Below are 10,287 nucleotides of genomic sequence, written 5' to 3'. Positions count from 1 at the left end.
GCATGATTCATGTGAGTTGCTTCCTTTAGATGAATTGTCCATAAATTGCCACAAATAAGGAGTTAGGACAAGGTGTTAAGAAATCGGACATCCAAAAGAATGTGGATAGTCGCAACCCAGTTAATTTTCACTTTGAGATACAGAAAGGGGCACACGTATATTGATGAATAGCCTTAAAGCACTCACGTAGAAGACCGCCTTTCTGGTGGCCATCACTTCTATAAGGAGAGTTGGTGAACTGCAGGCCCTTTCAGTTCAGGACCCATTCATCACAATTCACAAAGACAAGGTGGTTTTGTGCACACACCCTCGCACTGCACCCACATTTCCATGTAAACCAGTCCATAGAACTACCCACCTTTTTCCAGAACCCCACTAACGTTGTGGAAAGAAGCCTCCACACCACTGGATGTAAAGAGAGCAGTTATCTACTATCTGGAAAAAACATATGCACTAAGAAAAACAAACCAGTTCTTCGTCTCAGTGGCAGCTGGTAGAGAAGGGGACCCTGTCTCTAAATCAGCTATTTCTAAGTGGATCGTAAACTGCATCACACTGTATTACACTCTTGCCAAGAGAGATCTACCCTTCACGCCTAGAGCACAGGGTCTATCATAGCATTCATTGCAAATGTTCCTCTTGATTCCATTTGCAGAGCAGGAACCTGGAGTTCTGTACACACCTTTCTTTAAACAACACTACTTCCTAGATATGCAGTCTAGGTCTGATTCTCAGGTGAGACAAGCAGTGCTCAGACAGCTCTTTGCTGCTGTTCCTTCACAGATCCCACCACCATCTCTGGGTACTGCTCGCTAGTCTATGCACAGCATGTGATTCTAAGCAGATCCACAAGTATCAGAAGACATGCATTACTCACCGTAATAGCATTTCTGATGATTGTATCTGCTTAGATCCACATGCGCCCACCTTTCCTCCCCTTGTGGATCAGAAGGACCATAGACCTCTTACACCGTCTCTCTTTTGTACTTGCTCAGCCTGAATATAAGGCTCCTCATGGCAGAAAAAACACAACCAGAGGGACCTTGACACATGGGGGATTTTGGGTATACTACATGTCACGTTATGGATAGTGTTACAGTCACACCCATGTCGACGTCCCCTTTTGATCTTCTAGTGGAAATCGCAGAGTATTGCATCTTTTTTTCGATGTCGGACTATATGCTTAGCATGTGAATCTAAGCAGATACAATCATCAGAAATGCTATGTCTTTCATTCACTCAGCTCTGAGTACAAAGAAGTTCCTTGAGTATCTGACTAACCTGTAAAATCATATGAACATGAAAAATTAAAATATTTCTTGAACTAATAGCTTTACAGATGTACTGCTGCTTGCACAATAGTAATTAGTCTCTGCAGACACAAACATTTCTCTATAACCATACAAACACAATCCAGTCTGAACTGAGTAATTTCTTAAAGCACCCCAAGTTTTCTACCAACCTTTTAGAGCGTGCAATTCTGGTAACTGAGAATTTCTTTCAAATCTGAGGTGTGCCAGTGTGGGCAACCTGTTCCTTTCTTTATCAATCCGACGTCACTCACCTAATGTTATGGCGTCACATGTAATTAGCAGACTGATGTCCACATCCTAAACAAACTTGACAGTCATCTGTCTGGGCTTTATAATATTGAATACCGTACCACTTGGTATTAAAGATCAAAATACCTTAACATTAGCGAGTTAGATCTGGATAAGGTGTTAATAGAAATCCCTCTGGAGAATTTAAAAGAAGGCCAAAATGCATGCGTTTTTTTCAAACCCAATGGTATTGTAATGCCATTTAAGACTGTAAATACAGAGAATATGCTATAGACTCTTGTATTAATATCCAAAACATATGTAAATTTGATATGGCCAATAAAACATAATGCATCTGTTTGAAAAGTATTCCAACTTTACATAAATTATAGAAGCATATGCATCTCATGATCAAAATACAAGCCTTCTCTTATGGTTCTAAGTAAACAAATAATCTTTGACTCTTCTTGATGACAGATGGCTTCCTGATCTCCCAGCCGTGGGTGTGCTGGTATGTGTTTGATGCTGAAAAACTAACTCTTCCTTGTTCTCCAAAGGAAATTCTCTCTGCCAATGATCGGGTTGAGGTGATTTTCAAAACAATTCCACGTACTGTATGCAGAATTATTTCCTGATATTACGCGGCACAGGGATTTATCCCAAAGAACAAACAACTAGAATTTCACTTACCAACCATCTGTGGACGCATATGTTCTAAGGGATATGTGCATGCCCTGATTTGATAAAAGCCCAGTTGGCTGAAACATGTGTCATCATAAGAGGGCAACTGAATAATTGTGATGAATATAACAATTTGGAAGTAACACAGGCAGACGTTTAATTGTGCTGAATAAACGATTTTACGTACTACCAAACTTGGCGCAAGTCTCCAGAGGAGTTCCTTTTTTCAATTCTAATCCAAATACCTCTTGTCTCCCTCCCATCCCCTCGCCCCGCTCTCTCCCTAATGTTCAGGTGAGGCCTCCTGAAAACAGCCAATTTAGACATGCTGAAACAGAGTAAGAAGACAGCATACTACTAAGTCTAAAACAGCCCTGATGAAAGTGGTTTGATGACTTTTCACCACTGAAACTGGTAGGCTTTGTTCTGTGCCCTGGCATAAACCAATGAAGAACTAGGAACTCCAAGCCAGACTACAGACTGGTCCTCCTACGAATCAAGAGAGCGGACCATGATCTATTTCTTACACTGGGAATGGAGTCCAAGACATTTTAATTACTCCTTTTCCCAGAGTACAGGAGAATCTACTGAGTGATCTCGGTCCATTCACATTTTCTTCAATTGTGTTCTTAGTAAGACACACGCTATTGTTCTCTGGCAAAATTATTTCTTTATTGACCAAGAACTTTTCAAAGTCTGCGTTCCATAGAAATCAAATAAAATTGGTCTATGTTTTACTTGGAAAGCAGTCAATACACATGGGAAAAGGGAACCAAAAAAGATAATCCAAAATACTGGTGATTCTATAACTCACTTCAAACAAATTCACCTGAATCATAATGTGGGATTGTGATGACTAAGGGACGATTCGGGTGTTAGACCCCCTTTTGGTTCAACACGTGGATACTCTTGGTTAAAGTACATCACTTTTTAGAAATGCTGAACAATCGAGAAAATAGGATTATGTTTTAAACACTTGATTAGGATTAATCAAGTATTTTGAGAGAAAAATAAAATGCACATATTAGAAGTGATAATAATAAAGTAGAAAAATGAACTCCCAAACAATGTGCACATATTTTAGCACTTAGTAAAAGTAGTGAGAGAGGATAGGGTGAGTATCTTGTCTATCCCTCACACTAGATAGGCGTTACAGCAGCACACTATAGGGGGCATAACAACACAGTGAGGGGCAGCAAGAATTACTTTGTAGGGACCTGTATTTAGATGTAGGGACTTTAGAAGTAGGAATAACTTTTTAATAAAGTGGGTTTGTCTATATTGTGATACAGGATTGGAATTTGACCTCACAACTCCTGAAATGAGATTGGTGTCTTTGAATATACCTCACTCCAGAAGTAATTCCCAAGCAAAATGTTGACAGGGACAGTTTCATGGACACTAATGGGGACAATTAAATTCATATCAATATCTGAAGGGAAATGTTAGCAATAGGTAATGTCTTGGGAGGGGGCACTATACAATTTAGTGACCTGCAGAGAACTATTTACTATGCCCTCTGGCCAATGAAAAGTACTGTCAGTGACAGTCGCACTGGCAGCAGTGTCTATAATTCCAGTAGCAGGTTGTCCCCACCCACTAGAATGTAAAGGACATAATTGGGCTGCTGTCTGTTGGCAGAAATCACAACTTCCTTTCTGGGACCCGCTGTCAAGTGTACTCCCACTTTCTTCTAACTTCACCCCTGATCTCCCTCTATCTTCGATACCTTCCTGCTCACCTTGGGGTATCTCTTCCGGTTCAGCTCCGAATCTCCTTTTCCAGACTTCCTGTTCTCTGGTATGATGAGATGACCTACCCCGAGAGGAAGCCACCCTGCCCCTCAAACTCGGGGCAAAAAGGGGGCCCCCGAACCGGGGTAGACCGGTGTAGGGGAAAAAGCCTAAAAGGCACAAAAAACCCCTTCTTTGCAGGTCAGTAGTGGTTCTGGTCAAGACTGCAGGGCATATCAGGAAAATGACGAAAGGGAGCTCGAGGAGCCCGCTAAATAGGGCAGAGGCAGGAGTGTCTACCTAGGAAGGCAGAACGGCAAGCAGAGAAAGGAGCCAGAAGGGAACGCGACACAATGAGAGAGCTAAAGAGGGGGGTCCCAGTATTCAATGAGGGAGAGAGAGACAAGGGAGAGGACGAGGAACGGAAGGAGGAAACAAGAGAGGAAGGAGAGCAGCAGCAGGGGGAATGCGGTGGCGAGGCCACGGAAAGGAAAACTGTAGCGTACCAACCCGGAGCCTGACGCGAAGGTTGCAACGCGCGGGCTTCCGGGTAAGGTGACGTTACATAGGCTCCGCCGGGGAAGCGCGGAGAAAACTAGACCGCTGGATGCGGACGCCGTCGGCGTGACGTCCAATTCAATGGCCGCCCCATCGCCAGCGTCTCCACAGCCGCCAACAGCGGCCGAGCGTGACACCCGCTTCCACTAAATCCCACCCATTAAGGGATGCTTAAGAAATCGCTCTGATATCTGCCCAAGAGCAAGTCTCCCAGTGATCAAAGGCTATGCTTAAAGCAGTCATCTTTTTAGGACTTCTAGGGGGAACCTCTCTGATGGCCAACTCTTCCACAGTCCCAGCAAGTACCTGGAAGTCTAGGAATTGCTACATGACCCCTTACCTTTAGGTTAGTGGTGCCAGACTTATTTTGGGACCCATCCACAAGGGATTTACCCACCTTTTACTTTTATGGATCTGTAAAGTGGGAGAATGTTGACCTGACTCCCTGGTCATTCTGGTTGACTCATAGGATAGCTGATTCCAATGGGACTAGCAAAGATGTTTAAGTGCTGATGCAACTCTGGAGCAAGCATCCATGATGTGCTCTGGCATAAACAATCTAATCATGTCTTCAAAGGAACTCGCCTTATAGCCATGCACCAAATCATTCAAGTTTTTTAGGGAGTCATTCACCCATTACACTCTCTGAACATCATCCTTTTTGTGCTCCCTAAAACTACTCAGATAATGAGCAGAAGTGGTACCAAATCACAGCACAAGAGCAGCTTTCACACTTGTGCTGTCTTCTGCACTCAATGCCAAAATAGCAGAACATGCACTCTGGGGCAGATGGTAGAGAACAAATGCAGTCTTACTCTCACCAGACACACACTGCACATCACGAGCGTACTACAAACCATTTAACTACTCCAAAATAGCCATGCATTCCACACACACCGTTCTTGGGGAGCTTAATCTGATTTAGAGAACCAGAACCTCCCTCAGGCCCTGAACTAGTACTAATAGTTTGGTATTTCTCCAACTTCATTTCCTAAGCTCAATCGCATGTCCTCTGATTTTCTTAGGCTCAAAGCATTCTGCTTCTTTCTCCTTGGCAGCCCCTACTTTCAGGTACCTTTTTAGGGCCAGCTTCTAAGTTTGCTCTGTCTCCAGTTGGTTCTTTTTCAGCTCCCACTCCAGAGCTCTAATTCGGAGTTCCTCTCTCTAGACTCTAGAATGTGGTTCATCAGTAGGGACAGAATCAGTAGTGACAGGAGACACCAAACTCAACAGCGGGGTAGAAGCGAGACCTCTGTACAAGATGAAAGTAGACAAATTAGCACACGTTTATACTGCCAGAGTACTACTACCAAGGAATTCCATTCTAAGTACACAAACTGGGTTAGTAAACCATTCGTAAAACCCACCCGCCAAATGTAAATAGAAAGTAGGTTTTGCCTTAAGGGATGGCTAATGAAGCTAAATGTTATCCGACTTGATAATGTTTCCTGGAGATTTTCGAATGGGACATTGAACACCAAAAACAGCCCAACACTCTCCAAGAGAAACCAATGTAAGGTACCAAGCCAAAGAAGAACCCATCAATGGATTAGTACAAACATGTTTGTTGACAGTAAAGCATGTTACTCAGCACAAACAATTTTCATTTAAGTAAATGAAACTGTTTTGCACATCAGAATGAAAAGCAACCCCGTTGTAAAATAGTTGTTACAACACATTAGAACCTGCCTTCAGGTAAATATCAACTTTGTCACCAATTTTCGCAAGTACTTCAGAATACAAAACGTCTAGTGACATGTACAAGCACTAACCCAAGGGTGGGCCAAAAGCACTAAGCCAAAAAGAAAGTCAAATGTCTCTTCAAGTTGTGTGGCAGAATGATCAGGCTCAACTCTCAGGAGGGGGTAGAAGGCTACCACAATGGTACAATTAGTTCACACAATTACCCTTTGTTAAATACACCACGCTGATATGCTGAAAAATATATTAATTATAAAAACCTCCATCAGCTCAAATGAGTATTGGAGCACATAATACACAGTATAAAAATACACAGCACAGAAGTCTAAATTGGAATTCATGGAGCAGCAGCTGAAAGTAGCTCCTGTGTGTGACGATTTTCCTCTGACCAGGAGTTAACTCAACATGACCCAGGTGCTATTAAAGCCCAGCCTCATGAAGTGTCTGAAACATGGTGGAACATCCCCCCAAACCCTTGCATGTGCTAAACAATGCACATTCTATGAACCCCTTTCTATAACTGTGATGCTATGTCCTGTACTCTATTGCTGGCTGCTTCTGTTGAATCCTCCATTTCTTGCCATTTTGATTTGCGTATCTTAACTTTTTATGTTCTCTTTAAATTGCTTTCTCTTTTACATTTCTTTTCTGTCAGTGCTTCCATTTTGCTGCTACCTCTCATTTAGTTTTCACCTATCTACAGCAGTATCTTCTGGTGGGTAGGGCATGGCATCAAATTAGAACTTGTTCCCAGCATCTGACTTTCATTGTGGTTCAGGCTGCCTCTTTAAAGGCCTCGATAGTACCACAGCTTTCTTCTCCAATACTACCAGCTGGCCCTGATGTTGATTCGATTACTTACACGTTCAACACTCTCAATGGTTCCTCATTGATCCCCCATTAGCCTTATTAGTTTGATGGACTCCATGGGCTCTATTGAAGACCTGTTGAACATGACTGACCCAGATCTATCTGTAGGAAAGACTTCCATCCTATCCAAGGATGGAATCTCCAAAACCCCAATACCTATTGAATAGTGATTCAAACCCTTGCGGGAAGCCTGGCAATGTGGTCCCAGTGAAGCATTGTAACAATATGGCTGTCAAGGATGATATGGTGAAGGAAAACTCAGAATAGCAAATGGAACCACGCTCATCACTATACGATCTGGTACAATTCTGGATCGCCAAGGAGCTGAAAGTGATGAGCTTCTGAATTCTTTTTCCTAGAGATTGGGAATGTGTTTCTCGGATAAAATTGATAATTTGGAGTCTGACTCTGCTAGTATTGCAACAACTCAAACTGATGTCACTGGAATAGTTAATCCAAATACTGAGCTATGTTTTAAAAATGTGGGCGCAGGAAACATTGGAATAGTAAGGCGGGTATCAGACCCCACACCTATGACTATGACGCAACAAACTGCTCTGATTGATCAGAAACCACCTACTGTAACTAGACTTGGTGCCCATATAAACTCAAAAAGAAAGTCAAAATGAAGCTGGTAATCTTTCTCAAAGCCATTCGTACTGACTGGAACAAGAACATTATAGTTATCAACTGCATTCTGTTCCTAATCCGGGTCATTTGTTGGACAAGAGGAACCCATCATCTGACCTGAAATGTGATGATTTGAGTAGCCATTTACAACTATAACATCTGAGATTGGAATTGTCATTGATGGATTTATCCCGAATGGTGACATACCTCCAGGAAGAATGCATTCAACATCGGAACCACCTGGAAAAAAGCCTTGACTTGATCAAAAATCTGACTCCACTGGAAATGCCTCGGGAGAATCATCAAATGTTGCTGCCTCTGAAAATCTAAATACCCATTCCACTGCTGCATTCATTCATTGCCATGCCCTGCATAAAAGAAGCATGCAGCCTCAGGAGTAGTATAATGTATGTTTATTCAAGGCCACTAGGACAGTGTCCACCCAGACAGATTATACTGTGGGCACCCGGCACCCCAGCCAGTTAAAGTTAGCTACAGCAATAGCTGCGACATCTAATACTATTAAATATCCACCTATCAATAATCTGTACTGTTTAGAGGAACCAATTACTAATTGAACACATTCTGTGGCCATTTGTACTCAATCATTATCCAGCATAGAATCTTAAATGGATTTACATGCGCATGAATATTCCCCTTCATCAGGCTGGGAATCCTTGGTAATATTAAAGAAGTTTTGCTTTAAAGCTAAAAACTGCTTGTCGTTTATACAGCCTAATGCTGTCACTTTGGGTGTCCTTTAGCTCGCAAACTGACAACCCCCCCAAATCCCTATGTGGTAATCTTCAGATTTTTATCCCACGTTTTCATGTTGGCAGTCCTGGGATTTCGCTTCTTGAAAATCTCAAATTTTTGTTCTATAATTGTTTTTCTTCATCCTACTCACCGTTGTGACTGCTGGTGGCTGTGACCCGTTGCCAGTTGGTATCCGGTCCATCGGATCTCCAGTCCGCGTGGAGCTGCAGTCTCCGACTTTGGCCTTCAACACATGCCATGGTGAATGCCCATGAGGAAGAGTCGTTGTTTCAGGGCCTGCTCGAAGTGTGACCTAAGAGAACATCTTTGTCGAAGACTGGCATCGTAAATGCATCTACTGTCTACATCCAGATGTGGACGGCTGTCCCATTGGTCAGTCTTTTTCTTCTAAGACACTGAAAGATCGTCCTAGAAGGTTTGTGGCTTGGATTGAAGAAGGCGGTGAGGCCTCAGTTTGCAGTCATGCCTTAGCTAGGGCAGGCAGGTCCGTAGACCGTGCTCCCTCAGGTCGAGATCCTTCGAGGACACTTCCCTGGGGAACATACCAAAAAAGCCAAAATCATCTCACGCTCCTCCTACTACTATTTCTTCATCGTCTACAGGCCCCGCAGCTGTGGTGCCTTCAACCACTGTGTCGACGAGGGGCACAACAGCCCCTTTGTCTACGAAGCACCACTCAGCGATCACGACTTCACCGACGAGTCAAGCACCGCCGTCCAGTCATGCGCCATCGATGACCCGATCCTCATGTTAGTATACGAAGCACAAATCAAGATTCTCGTCGAATGCTTTGAGAACTACCATCTCATCGACACCTACAGCATCCACTGCAACATCGTCGATGGCCATGACTACCGCCTCCATGACCATGTCTAACATATCCAGGGTGACGCTGCCTCCAAGGCCCTGGTCAGCCTCGTGGGTGTCAGCCGTTAGCTTCGTTGACATTGCAATAGGCTCCTGACATCGCCTCCTTCCCAATGGGCGATTGTGTGGGTAGGTAGATTCCTCCAGCTCTTCAATTCCTTCCAAAGCCAGTCCGGGCCAAGTAGCCACTGGTCTCTCCTAAGGCTTCGCCCCAGGCTCTGATAATTGAGCCATCCACTCTTTCTGAGGACCAGCTTCCAGAAGGTTTTTACTCTCACCAGGCAGGTGAACAAGGGGATCCTGACCCCATTCTTCCAGAACCAATGCAGCGTTGGCATCCTGCTCCGTTGTCTAGGCCATCCAGCCCTAGGCCTCATGCACCAGTGCTACCCCAAGGGATTTGTCAATAGACCTTTTGTCCACTCTCCACACACTGGTATCAGAGCTTCAACAGCGCCTGCTTCCGGCGGGCCCCTTGCCTGCTCCGGCCAAGAGTTAAGTGTTGCATTCACAGCCTCACCTGATGCCTCCTCATCGGACTCTGTCTACTCCTCATCAATTGTCCATTCCAGTGCTTCCTGTAGTGGAGGCTGCTGCCCTGATGGACACGGATACGAATCCTGACATAGATAAAAATCCTGACACGGATACATCCCAGGATATGCGAGGCACAGACCATTTCAACAACCTCATTCCTGCAGATGGTGTACCTCCAGATATGGACGTGCCCTCCAGGGACTCTGTACCGAATGAGATTGGTTCTTTTCATACAATGCTTCCCGGGCTGCAAAGCTTTTCAACTTGGTCCCTGAAGAGAAAACGAAGGAAGGAAGGTTTCCTTTTGAGAGGTGGGAGAAAGACAACGGTGTCAATCCTGCTAATGGACGACATTTGGGAGGACGGCCTGTTAGTCATGAAGAATCCATTCT

Source organism: Ambystoma mexicanum, chromosome 1q (assembly GCF_040938575.1).
Source record: "Ambystoma mexicanum isolate Mex_15411 chromosome 1q, UKY_AmexF1_1, whole genome shotgun sequence".
Lineage (NCBI taxonomy): Eukaryota > Metazoa > Chordata > Amphibia > Caudata > Ambystomatidae > Ambystoma > Ambystoma mexicanum.
Note: the sequence above shows the minus strand (reverse complement) of the source record.